The sequence below is a fragment of the Episyrphus balteatus genome, chromosome 2 (genome assembly GCF_945859705.1).
Source record: "Episyrphus balteatus chromosome 2, idEpiBalt1.1, whole genome shotgun sequence".
In the NCBI taxonomy this organism is placed as follows: domain Eukaryota; kingdom Metazoa; phylum Arthropoda; class Insecta; order Diptera; family Syrphidae; genus Episyrphus; species Episyrphus balteatus.
The window spans coordinates 107,112,999-107,128,930 of NC_079135.1; the positions used below are offsets into that span (position 1 = coordinate 107,112,999).

Sequence of the window (15,932 nt, forward strand, 5' to 3'; positions counted from 1 at the left end):
TTACAACGTCAAATTTTTCACTCATAATATCAGTTGAGTTCATCCCTCATTCACCTACCAAAACCTTCATTAGAAATTCTCTCATTGTTTCGTGTCGGTGAGGCAGTGCTGTACAGTACACAGGAAAAATAAAAAAAGCTCACTCAATTTCATTCCAATATTATAAAAGCTCACTACATTTCTTCCTCAAATTTAGTCTTTATTTGCACGCCAAATCGAACGGTTTATATTGACGCAAGGACTCGAGAGAAATTCCAAAAAAACCTATACACGAAACCTTATAATAGAAATCCCTTTGTATAACTCAAAAAATCAAGGATAATATAATAAAGAGCACACAAGTCACCGCGAGCTCTGGCTTATCGGTAAAAGAAAGATAACACACAATCACCTTGTTTTTTTTTTTCTTCGGCTCTCTTTCTCAATAACGACCGACATTCATGGGAAAACGTTAAAGGCTAACATCGTTGTTTGCATACTTATAGGCGCAAAGTATAAATAATATTGATAAATCCTCCAACTAACGGTATCGAGTTTTGTTTGTTTATAAGCTTTTTTGGCGGCATTGAATTTTGAAAGGTGTTATAGTTGATAGAGGTGCCGCCACCGCAGTGTCTTTCCTGAAACCAACAAAGTGTTACTCGCTATGTATCACCTCCTAACCCCACCCTGAGTGCCCCTTGTATCTTCTTAACCCCCTACGACTACTCTCTCTCATTACGGCAAGTAGTGCATAAAATAAGCAAAACAAAAGCAGTGCATGTTGTTGTTGTTCTTCTTCTGGTTCTTGTTGTTATTGTACTAGAAGATCTACTATATGTAAAAAAAAAAAAAGTAGACCAGGGGTGTTATAGTTTGTTAGATTCAAGTACACACACATGAGCCTCTCCCTCTCGCCCCAGCCCATGAATAAAAAAAAAGGGAAGAGCCTTAATTATAATCACAGAAAAGAATAAGAGTGCAAAGGCAACAACGAAGAAGGCTTAAAGTGTCTTTGTTCAGAAAAGTGTACAAGTACATACCAGGCCTAGATTGTTATAGAGAAAAAGAAGCATCGCATATCGCATCTAGTGCAAGTGCAATTTTTTTTTTTTTTTCTAAGTGTGACCAAAGGTGCAGATTGTGTCTCGTCGTGTAGCCGCCGCGTTGCTGGCACACCACCGCCCATCAGCGCCCTCTGTGTCTCAATTCTCTCCTCTATAACCCTCTATAAGCAGAAGCACAAGAGCGCTATCTACACACGGGCTTTAAATGCGAATAACAACGTTTCGTGTCTTGTCTTCGTTTTCGTCCCGTTGTCTTCGTCTTGGATAGGCAGGGGTTGGAAGTGGCATCGGTGTTGTGCTGTTTAGTGTGCCATCCGACAACAACGACGCGACGTGATTCGAATGTTGTTGTCTTGTTGGTTTGAATGAAATCAGTTTAAAGGATCAAATCTCATGAATTGTAATTGTGTTAGGAATGATACATAATATATTTGTGTGTTTGTGTGTGTTGATGTGTTTTTTTTTGTTTTTTGTTTTTCTGCTGCCACATTGATTAAGGATTAAACCAAGGATTTATATTTGGATTTTCCATCTACATATGGCAGTGCTGAAGAGAGAAAAAGGGTAAGTGACTATACAATACCGTTCTCCTATACCATTTTTTTTTTTTTTTTTTTTTGAAATCCTCTAATCCGGCTGATCTTTTTATTTCCTTTTATTTCTCTGCTAGCTGCTGCTAATTTGTATCCTTCTAACATTATTGATAAGCTTTATTTATGGTGTGTCAATTATTGACTTTCATTAAAGGATTTAAGGATATAGCGAGTGAGTGAGCTTTGTGTATTTCATCTGAATGATTTTCAAATAAATAATTCTATGACAAATATGTAGATAGTATGTGTGCGCTCTATACTTTACATATACAAATTAACGGTATTGTTTGCATGATAAGCGCCTTATTCCACTAAGTGCATATGATTTAATATGGTTGTTGTTGATGAAGTTTTTCAAATAAATAATAATATAATGATGAAAATAACGTCACGCTCACTCTGACACACATTTATTGGGTTTGGGTAAAAATTATATAAAATGGTTTTTTTCATTAAGTTAGTTTCGATGTTAAAAGGTGGATTTTTTGATTAGCTTGGTGATTGGTTGGGATAAATGAGTTAAAAGTAGTAGAATGTGATATTTTTTTTTGAATAAAAATTATATAGAATTTTAGGTGTTTCGAAATGATATCTGGTAAATGTGCTTTTAAAAAATTCTAAATAACAGAATTTTGTATGCAATACTTAAATAATAGGTACATGCATTAAGAAAATTAAACAATGTCATTTGAAAATGTAATTAAATGTTGTATTCTGTCCTTAATTGTGGCTAATCGAATAAAATAACCAAACACGCAATGTTAAGTTTTTTTTTTTTTATTTTAGATTTTTTTTTTCGTAGAAATGAAAACTGTTTTAAACAGTTTTTAGTCATGTTAGCCGATTATAGGAAAAAAAAGACAAAAAAAAAAAAAAACTTTTCAAATGAATAGCTGTTAAATTTATTTTGCTGAATAGGTAAATTTTTGTATTAAAAAAAAAAATACGTTCAGCAGTCCTTCGGTATTGTTTACTAATTGAAATAGAGGATTTTAAGAATTTAGTGGGATTCGCATTATTGAGGTTTTTTTTTGTCATTCTTGGTTGAAATTAATTTTAAAATCTCTTGACAATCACAAAAACTTCAGTGGTGTGACAAAAAATAAAATGAAATATTTTTTCCCCTCCGGACTTGTTTCATTTTGTTGGGATTTTTTTTAAACAAAATATAATGGTATGTTTAAATTTTTTTAATGTACCCTAAAGTCTGGATTTACGTTCAATAAACAGTTTTTCTTTTAAATTTCAGACTTTATCTATGATGTATAAAAGGTGTTGTTTTGTTCGAAAAAAAATCTTTCAAAAATACCTACTGATCACTTTTCAAAATTTTTTTCGGTCAAAAGGTTTAAAAAGGAAGTCCTAAAAAATAAAAAAAAAAAAAAAATTATAAGCAAATAAAAATTATTAAAACACAAGATAAATATTTTAACAAATACAAAAATATTTAATTAAATTTTTTTATATATTAAAAACATTTTTAACTTAAAATTAGCAATGCTTATTTTGAAATCAAGGACTTTTAGACGGTCACTGGCTTAACCTTATAAAACTAAAGAAGAAAATATCTAGGTATTGTAAATGAAAAAATTCAAATACAATTTTCAACTAACTATTTTCTCAGGAAGAAAATCATGAGTAAAAATTGTTCACTAGGGTGTATACGTACTTTTTTGAGAGATATGACATTACAATGATGATACAAAATGGATCCTGCAACTTGATTTGTCTGTTTCTATCTCAAGAAAGAGCCAAAACCACTGAAGGTTTTTATTTCAAACTTGGTAGTTAGGTTTTTTTTCTTAGAAGAAAATGAAACAGAAAATTAAAACAAATGTTTTTCTCTAAAAACTTTTTTTAAAAATTAATTTTATCAAAACGGATAAATGAATACCAATTTCTGTTTTGAAATTTTTTTGAATTTTTTGAATATTTTGTTTTTTTTTTTTTATGGCTCCTAAAATTTTCAAAAAACGAATTCAAACATTTTTTGTCATACAAGAAATCTAGTGGCATACTTGATTTGGTGGTTAAAGCCATTTAAAAAGGTGTTTCCTTAGTGTTAAGAACAACTTTTAATACTTTTTTAATTAATTAAAATTAGTCTTTTATAAATGGCTTAAATATCCTAAACAACTTTTCGTGCATTTCATTTTCCTTCAAACAATTTTAAACTTTAATGTGATGAAATCTAATTTATAATTAAGTTTGAATACTTTTTTATTACTTGTTTCTTTTTCAAAGAGCTACTTTTAACCTCAGTGTTTTTGGTCTGCAATGTAAATCGATATCGTTTTTTTTTTTTCAATTCGGTTCAAAATTTAATTTAATTTTTTTACATCTTGTACTCTTGAGAATTTCAATTCGCGATTTTCTCAAAAAAATTGTCATTTTTTAAAAAGATATGGGTCCATCAAAATAAATTTCCAATCTTTTCTGGAATAACGCACATAACAATATAGTTTTTATAAAAATGAATTAAAAGAATAATTCGTATAATTAATTATAAAAATTAATTGTAATAATTATTATAAAATAATTTTATTTTAAATTTGTTTTCAACAAACAACTGAACAATGAGTAAGTACGGTACTAAGAGATGTTTCGGTCTTAAATATAAAAAAATAAAATTTGGTTCCACATTTGACACTATTTTAATTCACATATTTGCAATTTTGTTTAATAATCTTTTTTATTCCAAAATAACGGATTTGATTATAACATGAAAAATAGACATAAGTAAATTAGCTTAAAAAAGCTTCTAACCACATAATTAAAACAAATTTTAGTTTTTTATCTTTATTTGTAAAACCAGAAAGAAATACAAAACCAATAATACATTTATGACCCTCAAATTTGTAAATAATTTTATCAAATAACTAAACAAAAAAAAAGTGAAATAAGAAATTTTTCTATCTCAGAAATAGTTTCTGTGGTAAGAATAATAAACGTACTCTATGGCGTATACGTACTTTTTTATGCTTAGCTTCGTACATGATTCTGCAGTGGTTTAAGTTGAATTCCTGTTAATTATTTTTAATTGGAAACAATGTTGTTCTTATAACAACTGTTAAATGTGAATATTATAAACTTGCTTTCCAAAAAGGTATTCATTCATTAAAGTTTACTGAATTGGTTGTTGGTTTTTTATGGGCTTCCTAATCATATGATGTATCATGTTGAAATAACAATGAATTCTGCTTAAAAATGTTGAGGTTTTTAACAATTAGTAGACAAACAGTTCATACAGCATGTGTCGTTAAACTCATTTTCTTATGAGAAAAGAATATTAGTATTACGTTAAAGGACATGGGTTTTATTTAAAAATAAAAAAATTGTTTAACTTCTTTGGTATTATTGATTTGCAATCTATAAAATTTCTGATTTTACAATTGCGCTGGTTTCGTTTACGAATTTATCAAAAAACAAAGAAAATATGGAAAGTGCAAAATGTAAATTTAAATTTGTCGTTATTAATTTGTATGTTTTTTTCAAAGAAACAGCAAATAGAGAACTATTTAGGAAAATGCTAGAAATAAAATCAAAGACTAGGTCGCATGTACTTGCTCTGAGAATTGAAATTGCTAAAATGGTCCGTTTTCGAAATTTTGGTTTTTCAAAAAAAATTAAAATTTTTTTTAATTCAAAAAAATTACTTTTTTAAAAAGTTTTGTTTTTGACTTTTATTAAAATTATATAAATTCTTTTGCATACGAAATTCGTTAAAATTGAACAAGTTATAAAACAGTTGTATGGGAACTATTTTTGAAAACCTTTTTCTAAAAAATATTAATTGAATTTTTTAATCAAAACCGCTTTTTTTTTTGAGAAAATAATTGCTCATGCTTAACCTATCTAGCAATTTTATAAAAAGTCTACCGAGCAACAATTATAAAAAAGCTCTTGTGATTTTACGCGATTTTACTCTGAATCTGTTCAACTCTCCGGAAGTAAAATTCTTCGACGGGAATAAGTAATTAACTTTAATAGATAAAAAACATTTTTTAATTTTTTTGCGAGACCTTTAAAAGCCTTAAACCAGTTGAAAGCTTTTTGAGAAATAAAGTCTTCGGAGTCTTCTCATTCAAGGATTTATAAATATTTTTTCCGTAGAAAAACGTGACCGGGTCAAGTACATACCTATGTATTAAATTTACATTTGTGGAACCAAATGGCAACCGATTTTAAAATTTTTATTTTTAATCACCCAAAAACATATAACTTTTACAACCAGTCACAATACATTGAATTACTTCAGGTACCTTAGGTTTTGCTGTGGGACACCCTGTATAATTGAGTGTCCCGTTTATCTTTTTTAACTTTGTTTTTCATTTAATAAGATCAATTTTGAATACATTTGACAAATTATACAATTCTCCATGAAATTTGAAACATAAATTTGAGACTCCAAAAAACCTCCCACAAATAAACCACCTTTGGGAATAATATATTAAAATATATTTGTGTCATTTAAAGTTCACTTAAAATAACAAAAAAAAAAAAAAAATATCGTTTTTGAACAAAAAGGGCTTCAAAATGTCAAAGTTAAAACAAATTGTATTTATACTCTTATAAATAGGACATCAAAATGTGGGCGTCTCTCCCAGATGATATAAATCCAATCCACAACAATCCTACCCACGCACCTGTTTTGAATATGAAAACATCATACAATCCCGCATGTGACATTTAACATCCATTTAAGTTTCATCTCATGCATTCGAATCAGTTTTGTATAATCTACAAATTATTATTTTACCTAGTCTCCCTTTCATCTCTCTCCCTTTGGCTCTTGCATAAAATATGTAGGTAAACATATGTACAAGTATGAAACAAAAGCAGCCAAAAATCAAACGAAATAAATTGCTTATTCAGCTCTGACACCCTATAAACTATGAATTCAAATGTGTGTGTGTGGGATATGCCTAAAGGACGACGAATAACAAAGTGGCCCTCAGCAATTTAAAGCCACAAGTAAGGTTATGATTTATTTGTTTTGATAAAACACACTATAGGGGCTCTAGGATGTGCCATAAACTCTCTCTCTCAAATACCTGCTATCTACCACCTACACCTCCTCCGAAACAACAACGAACCAAACGAAAACAATAACAACAACAAAGCTGGAACACTTAAACTTTGCAACTGTGCTCTCTGCTATAAGGATATGGAATCTTGAAGGACTGCTGTGATTTATAGATTCTAAATCCAAAATCCTCCTCAATCCAAAAAGGAGGAACATTTGAAGAACATGCTTAAAGGAAATCAGCGAAGTGGGGGGTAGCTTCCTTCCTTCCTCTTTGCTTGCTTGTCTTTAATTTACGAGTATTATAGTGGCATGTCATGGATCCTGGTCCATGTCTTGTCCTTGGAACATCACAACATCAGAGTTGTGATTTTTATTTCCACTTCCTTGATGTTCCCTTTTCTCTTGCCAGTTATTATTCCAACTAAGTAGATATGTTCCCAATGGCAAAACAAAAGTGGATACAAAACAAACAAAAACGAAACAAAAAGAAAACAAAAAAATAACGGCAACTACGTTGTTTATGTTTAATTTCGAACCTTTTACACCTAACAACTGTATCATAGGAGAAAACACACAGAGAGAACACACTAACAGTATGTGACCATCGGTTTTATGGCTCCAAGGGGATATTACTTACAGAGCCTTATTTGGTGTCTTATGGTGAGCTCCAATTTTTATGGCGGCTTTTAACAATTCCATGCCCTTTGCGGGCTCAATTTAATTAAGTAACATTTCAGTCCGATTTTTTGTTTTTTTTTTTTTTTTATTTCCTTGATATCCTTACGAGTTGGTCGTCCTCGAGAATTGTGTGATTGTGATGGTGATGATTCCCATAACACGCGCAGTTTATTATCACACATTTTCACATTTTTTTTTTGTTTTGGTTTTGTGGCACGCTTATATGAGGGGCAAATCTACGGAAACAGCCCTCCATGAAGTCGTTCGAACAATTGAGAACTCGTTACACTTTAAAGAATATACCCTAGCTACCTTCTTGGATGTAGAGGGAGCTTTTAACAATGTCCTAACCGAATCTATTCTCGAAGCCCTAGTGACTTTTGAAGTAGAAGACTATATCAGAAGTTGGATTATTTCAATGCTAAAAGAGAGAAGAATTCAAGCAAGCTTAGGAAATTCTAACTGTTTTAAATGCGTTAATAGGGGTACGCCTCAGGGTGGCGTTCTTTCCCCACTGTTATGGCTCCTTGTCATGAACAATATCCTCGTGAAGCTTGAGAGAAGTGGAGTGAAGGCAGTGGCATATGCGGATGATCTGGTTGTACTTGTATCAGGAAAGTTTTTACCTGTGATCAGTGAAATGACTGACACGGCTTTGAGAAAAGTTAGCAACTGGGCTACAAGCTGTGGCCTAGGAGTTAATCAAAGTAAAACGGAACTGATGCTTTTTACAACTAAAACCAAAATCCCTGTCTTCCCTCTACCTCAGCTCAACGGCCAAATCTTATCACTTTCTTCTAGCGCCAAATATTTAGGTGTAATTTTGGACACTAAACTGAGCTGGAAGCTTAATATAGAAGAGCGGGTTAGAAAAGCGAGCATTGCTTTCTATGCCTGCAGTAAAACCTTTGGGAAAAAATGGGGTCTTAAATCAAAAATGATTCTATGGACTTACACAGCGGTTGTACGACCCATTCTTACCTACGGCGCCATTGTTTGGTGGCCTGCACTCAGTAAAGCTTATAACATCAACAAACTTAAGAAAATCCAGAGAACAGCAAGCGTAGGGACGACTGGAGCCCTCCGGTCGTGCCCCACGGAGGCTCTAAACGTTCTCTTGCACCTCTTACCCATAGACCTTCATATCAAATACCAGGTCTCTTGTAGCGTTTTAAGGCTAAAAGAAACAGGTAGTTGGAAGGCAAAATCTTTTGGTCACAGTGACACAACAAATTTAATACCATCGGATATGCTTCTGACACCCACGGACTACTGCACCCCTATTTTGAATACTGTAATGAATTGCAAGGTCAGCTTCCCGTCGAGATCAGACTGGGAAGAGGGCATTGTGACGAGAGGCTTCGACACCTGCATTTTCACTGATGGCTCAAAAATGAACTGTGGGGTCGGTTCGGGTGTCTACTATGAATCCCTCAATATCTCAAAATCCTTTCGACTACCAAACTTTGCAAGTGTATTCCAAGCGGAATTGCTGGCAATTAAAGAAGCTTGCAAATTACTTAGAGTATATCCAAATCAAAACCAAAATATAGCTATACTAACAGATAGTCAGGCAGCTATAAAAGCAATTGCTTCGGTCACGACATCCTCCAAATTGGTTCAGCAGTGCAGAGAGGAACTCTCATTGCTGAGTGAAAGCCTCACAATCACTCTCATCTGGATCCCAGGTCACAGTGGTTTTGAAGGCAATGAAAAGGCGGATGAACTGGCCAGGCAAGGATCAGCCCTTCATGAGTCACTAGCAGAAATAGTCAACATTCCCATAGGAGTCATGAAGGGCGATATCTTCTTAAAATACCTAACAAAAGCTAACAATAGGTGGCACAACTTGACTAGCTGCGTCATATCCAGAAAAATCTGGCCCACCTATAATAAATCCAAAACATATGACCTAATCTCTAGACCCAGAAAAGATATTAGCAGAATCGTTGCGGTGTGTACAGGACATTGGCCGATAGGGGAACATGCAGCAAAGTTGGGTATACCGCACAATACCTACTGTCGCAGCTGCTTGGACCAGCAAGAAAAAGAAACGGTCTACCATTTCCTATGTCAATGTCCCGCCCTTGCTAGGAATAGAGCACTCTCTCTGGGGAGCGAATTCTTTAATGTCATAGATAACATCTCAGAATCAAAGATCAAAGACTTGATCTCGTTCCTAAATGCAACAAAGTGGATTTAGGACTGCCTAACACTTGTTTTTCCCTTTTTTAAAAACCAATTAAAAAATGTATTTCAAATAAATCCAATTATCACTCACAGGTTTCATAAGTTTTGGTATCAAAACGGCGCATCCTGCGCTAATTGGGTCAATCAAACATGGTTTGCCTTGACCGCCATCTCTACCTACCTACCTTGTGGCAAAAAGGTTATTCGCCTGATGTTTTCATGTGCAGAATGGACAAAAAAAAAGGACCTAACTTTAAGGAATTTCCACGCTTAACTATTTGATAGCATGATAGGGGGCTTTGACCATGAAGTGAAATATGCGACCTTAATTCACCGCCAGAATTGACCCAACGAACATAACACGACTATGAATTGCCAAAACAAATATAATTAAAGCCCAAAAGTTTTGAGTCGATGGAATGTTTTTTTTTTTGTGAAGCCTCATTTTATATTATTTCTTCCTTTTTTTTCGTTTAGTTATTTGTCATCATCACCGTCATCAATAAATGAAATTAAATTCCGTTTCTCCAAAGAAAAATAAAGAAAAAAAAAAAAAACTTAAATATAAAGTCATGAAATCATTCGCCATTTTTCCCTTCCTTTAAATGATTTCCGTTTTCCGATTAGGAAAATCTACTCTCACACAGCCGACTTTCAAATGAAAATTGAGAGGATATTTTTGTTGTGAGGAGAGGAAAAAGTAGTTAGGAGGTATGTCGTCGTGTCGTTCGTACAGATGTGACCAAACGATATACAATACTAAAGGAAATGAAGTTCCGTTGAATGACTAAACATCCTGACGAAAATTTTACAAAAAAAAAAGTATTTCTTCCTTTTTTCAGAGAGAGAGAGAGAGAGAAAGAGAGCTTGAAATAAATTAAAAATAGATTTGTGATATTCAAATATTTATAGGAATTTTGCTTCTTATAGAGGTGGTGATTTATTTTTTTTTTTCGTTTGTTTGTTTGTTTATTATAAAGTATGAAAGGAATACAACAGAGAAAGATTTTATTGGACTTTTTGCCTTCTTTTTGTATAGAGGAACGCGTGCAGAGAGGAATTTTAAAGAAAATCTGATCAAAAATTATTATGGTTATTATAGAGACTCATTTTAGAGATTTAATTTGATTATGTCAACGAGTGCGCAATCAGTAAATTTAATATTTTAAGATTTGACGAAGTTGAAATGAAATGGTTTGAGAAATTGATTTTGTTGAGAGATTTTAAAAACAATAAATTGTCAGTGTAGGGAAAAAATTTAAATGATTTTGTTTGTTAATAAAAATATATTTAAAAACATTTCTAACAATTTTCAGAAGTTTTTTTTGAAGAATAAAGAAAGGCACTTGACCTTTATTGGAAAGAGTTTTACTAGACAAGCTTGACTTCAAAATAATTTTGTCTGATTAAGAAGACGGAAAACATAAGTAAAAAAAAAATAAATAAATTTTCTACTTTACGAACATTATTCATTTTACGAAATTTGTCATTCTGAACTAAAATATTTACCCGAATCAGTCGAAACATATAATTGAAAAATTAAATAATAAATAAATTAAAATAGGATTATGAGACAAAAACCAAACTTTCAAAAATTCTTTTCTCGGGGCCTAGCACGTTTTGAAGGGGTTTGTTTTTTTAATACAATTATGTATATATGTTTTTGAAAGGTGAAATTAAGATTATTTGAAACATAAAATCTTGGTCAAGATGTTAAAAAAAAAATGATTTCAGTTTTTCTCCAATTTGACATCTATTTTAAAATGTTTAATCTTTTTATATAGAAATATGGTAAACGTTAACTAAAAAATACAAAATTAAATGGTTTTGAGCATCAAAGAAAATATGCAACTTAATTTAAAAAAAAAAAAACAAAAAAAAAAAAACATAAAATTCAAAGAAAACAAAAAGAATGCATTTCATTTTAAAGAGGCATTCAATTATTATTTTTTTTTTTTTTTCAAATAGTTTTTATAAAATTTGCTAATTGAATTTTTCAAAATCTTGAAATTTTTTTTTCAAAACTTTATAGTTGATTTAAGCAATATGTTTTTATACACCACCCATGTTGTTCAAAATGGTAGTATAATTATTAAATTTCACTTAGGAAACTTCAATTATTTGCTTTAGTGGTAAATTTTCTCGAAATCCTTAAAAACATTTAAAATGACAATTATGTACCTATTCTGATGAAGAAAAAATTAAATTAATTTTTCCTTAAAAAGTACTTTACAAGAAAAACAATGGCAAAGTTATGGTCCATTTTGAAATAATTTTAGCCGTTGCTTTTCCTAACATCTTAAACAGTGGCGTATTGAGCAGGGGGGGGGGGGGGGCTCAGGGGGCTCAAGCCCCCCCCCCCCCCAAGCCTCCAAAATCATGTTATTATTTAGCTGATTTCATCATAACCTAGATGATTAACTGAAACTTGTTCGTAAATCTTAGAGATTTAGAGGCAGCTGAAATGATCCAGCCCCCTCCAAATTCTGAAATGGTTGTTTGTGTTTCTTTGAGTCTCTTAGTTGACGTTGAGGGTTGGGATAATTTTGTTGAGAATTTTAGTCCAATTCAGAATTCTTCAAATATATTTTGTTTATGTTATTTTGAGGTCGAATTACATCACCGTTAAACTTTGCAAAGCTTCTCATGCAATCACGGCGTATTTTATTGTCTTGAGTATATTTATTTTTTTTCAAAAATAATATTTTTCTCAAAGATATCGGAAATAAAAATTTTTATTTATTTATTTATTTATTTTATTAAAAAAGGAACATATTACGAAAAAATATATAATTCGGATTAAACATCAAAAAATATTTTATTGAAAATTAGTTTTTGACACTTTCACGTTCTGCATTTCAATGCTTGAGCATTCACTTGCCGATAGTGAAATTAGGTGTTCTGAATTTTCTCACTCATTTAAATTTTTTGTATCGAATTCAATTCACTTTTTTTCTTTTCGTGAATTTGGCGACTTTTGCAATGAATCTGCAATTTTTTGACAAAATATTTAATTATCAAAACTTATATTTTTATTGTTTTGTAATATTTATTTGTTGTTAATTTAAAACAAAATACATACGACACATGAGACATGAAATATAATTCATCACTGCCTCTGTGTTGCAACCTCATTCGCTCTACACTTTACCTTATTAATTTGTCTTTGAAAATTTGCAATAATATCGCCCATGTTCTGCATTTCACTTACATATTTGATATGTCTTGCAAAATGTGACCTCTTTTTTTTCTTTTAAATTCTGCTTTTTTCCATTAAAGTAACCAATAAAATTGTATCCATGTTCAAAGCAGTAATTTTACTTCAGAAACAAAATAAAAATGGATAATCCTTCAGTCTTGACAGTTCGCAGCATTTTCGAAAGTTTCGAAATCGATCGAAGATCAATTTCATGTGTAATTGAAAAGTGATTTCAATTCACTTTCGGTCGAATTTCGGAACATGGGCGTTTATATCGAATAAAGTGATAAGTACAGCTCAAAAGACGTGATAGGAATAAATCTGTAAGCAAATTTCGAACGAAATAAAGTGTTTTTTTTTGTTTAAGATTACTCAACACCTCGCTGTTTGTGTAAAATGTTTGAATAAAAACACTATTTTGAATGTGAAGGGGAACACAGTAGTACAAAGTCGAGAGCAGTAAAATACTACTATACCACTTTCAGTACCGCAGCACATCGCTTTTCTCTCGATCAAAGATGAATAAAAAAAAATCATTTTTATTAAAAAAAACAAAACCGACTTTCATGGATCAAAACTGGGTTTTATGGTTTTTCTAATAGTTTCTATGGCCAGAGCGAAATTGAAATAGGACCAAGTTGTAGCCACCAGCTTTCTAATACAAAAAGAATTATCAAAATTGGTTCACTCAGTCCAAAGTTATGAGGTAGCAAACAAAAAAAAAAAAAAACAGACCAATTGAATACCTCCTCCTTTCTGCAAGTCGGTTAAAAAGAAAAAAAAAATTCGTACATTCACCATATAAAAAATTTTCAAGCCCCCTCCAAATTTTTTTCTGGATACGCCACTGATCTTAAACTATCAAAAAATAATAAAACCTTGTAATGTCACTCACCACTATTGGATACAAACGATTAATGAACATTTGAAAAGTTGTGTACCTATTCTGATGAAAATGAGTGTATTTGAAATTTCGTTTGGAAAAAATTCAGAAATTAAAAAAACCGTTTTAATATCAGGAACTGTTAATAATGATTAAAAAAAAACTTTTTTCAACAAAAAAATATATGTACATTGCTTCCAAACAAATATTGAAAAAAAATTTAATTTTTTTAAAACAACAATTTTGAGTTTTTTTGTTTATTTTTTGTTACACGAAGAAAAAAGGCCAACTAAAAATAATTTCACTAGTTTGTATTTATTAAATGCTCTACCATTGTATTGGTGTAAATAGTTCGTTTTGTTTAATACAGTAAATTAAAAAGGCTACAAAATCAGTTATCAAAATATCAATATTTTTTTTAATACTTATCTCCAAAAATCTCCACATACGTAAGATTGCTTTTTTTTTTCAAACGGACAAAAATAATACTAACTCAAACATAATTCGATTACCTCTTTGAACTATTTTACTTAGAACTCGAATTAAAATTAGTGAATAATGTAATGCATGTTTCGAAAACTGTTATTGTTATTAATATGCATATTTTAATATATGAAATTATCGTTTTTGGCCATCACTAACCCTATGGCATATACATTTCACATCGGTTCGGTTCTTTAAAAATATATTTAAATACAAAATGTAAAAATTTATAAACAGCTGTAAACTAGGCTAGAGACCTTTAGAATATACACACCAAATATAAGATCTTTTCCATTTTTACATCAAGCTTCTAGTAAAAACAAAATCATTTTTTTATTAATTGACTTTTTAGAAAATTTCTTTACATATTCTTGTAGGAAATTGAACGCTCTAAAAAAGGCCTTATAAACTTTTTTCGTTTATCTAACCGTTTAATAGATATTTGAGGTCCAAAAATCGAGAAAATTTTTGAAAATTTTTAAAAATTCGTTTTTTGTTCTTAATCTTGTAACAAATTGAAAAATTATAATAATCAAACGCGCAAGACATATTCTTGTAGGAAATAGATTGTTCCACAAAAAAGGTCATATTAACTTTTTTTAATTAATCTAACCATTCTAAAGATATTCCAGGTCAAAGTTAAAAAAATTTATAAAAACATTTTTTACTTTTGAAAATTTTCCAATTCACTGAAAATTTATCAGGTATTTCAAATTTGCATGATATATTCTTGTATGGGCTTAAACGTTCTATAAATAATTCCTTGGCATCATATTGATTGCTTTAACCGTTTAGAAGATATTCCAATTTTTTTGACCCACCGTACTGTACACCTATATATTTTTTAATCAAAATCTTTAGAGCCGTTTTTGAGAATAATAACCTTTTCTAGAAAATCAAAATACTTTACTGCCAAGTTTGAAAATAATCGCTTCAGGAATTTGGACAGACACACAGCCAGACAGATAGAATTGCAAGACCCACTTTTTAATCGCATTCTCTATCATCTAAATGTCATGTTTGATTTTATTGTCTCGAGTTCTATATTTTACGAAACCTAAACTTGCCCCTAGTACTTTATTTAAAATCCTTTCATTGAAATTGAATAAGTTTTTGAGGCAAGTTAACTTTTCAAAGTACCTAATAAGTAATTTCTAAAATAGCTTTTTCAGCACTGTGTGTACATAAGAGCAACCAACGAATAAGCGAATTAACGAACAAGTGAAATTGTATGTACATATTTCTAACGACGATTTTTTAACAATTAAATAGTAGCAAGTTAACTAAGCTATAAAAAAATACATTTCAATTTGAAAAAATTAAAAAAAAAATTTTAAAAAGTTTTTAAAAAATTATTAACGACGTTTGGAAAAGTTTGAAGTGTAATGTAATTGTTATAATGTTGTATAACTCCTTATATAGAGTGATAGATAAAATTGTGGTTTCTATTTTTTCAAATTTTCTATAATAATTTTAACACTGGTTAGCAAAATTAAACTTTTTTTTTGTTGCAGATACAAAATTATACTTTTCTGAAGGTTTTCGGTGCGCTGAACTCGAAAAAAATTAATCAGCTCCCGTTTTTGAAATATTACCGTTAGAAAATGCAGTACTTGGGACCTTATTCTTTTATATGAAGAAAATTGCTTGAGCATATTTAGTAACGGTTTTTATAAGAACTATTTTCCACCTTTTTAAATCTGTTTAAATCTTACCGATATCTTTTTTACTACCCGAGATACCCTCAGTTGTTTGGTATTATTATAAATTTTATATGGTCATTATCTCCTTTATGATATATAAAGCCAAGCCCACTTACTTTATTTTAAGA

General features: G+C 30.7%; 1 protein-coding gene across 1 annotated transcript in view; it reads left to right on the plus strand.

Moving 5' to 3' along the window:
* Nucleotides 1–215: 215 nt before the first annotated feature.
* Nucleotides 216–15,932, plus strand: part of LOC129908519 (uncharacterized) — a 97,589-nt gene continuing 81,872 nt past the window's right edge. Inside the window, exon 1 of the mRNA XM_055985078.1 lies at nucleotides 216–1,610. The gene's annotated coding sequence lies outside the window, so the exon portion shown is untranslated. The remainder of the gene's footprint in view (nucleotides 1,611–15,932) is intronic.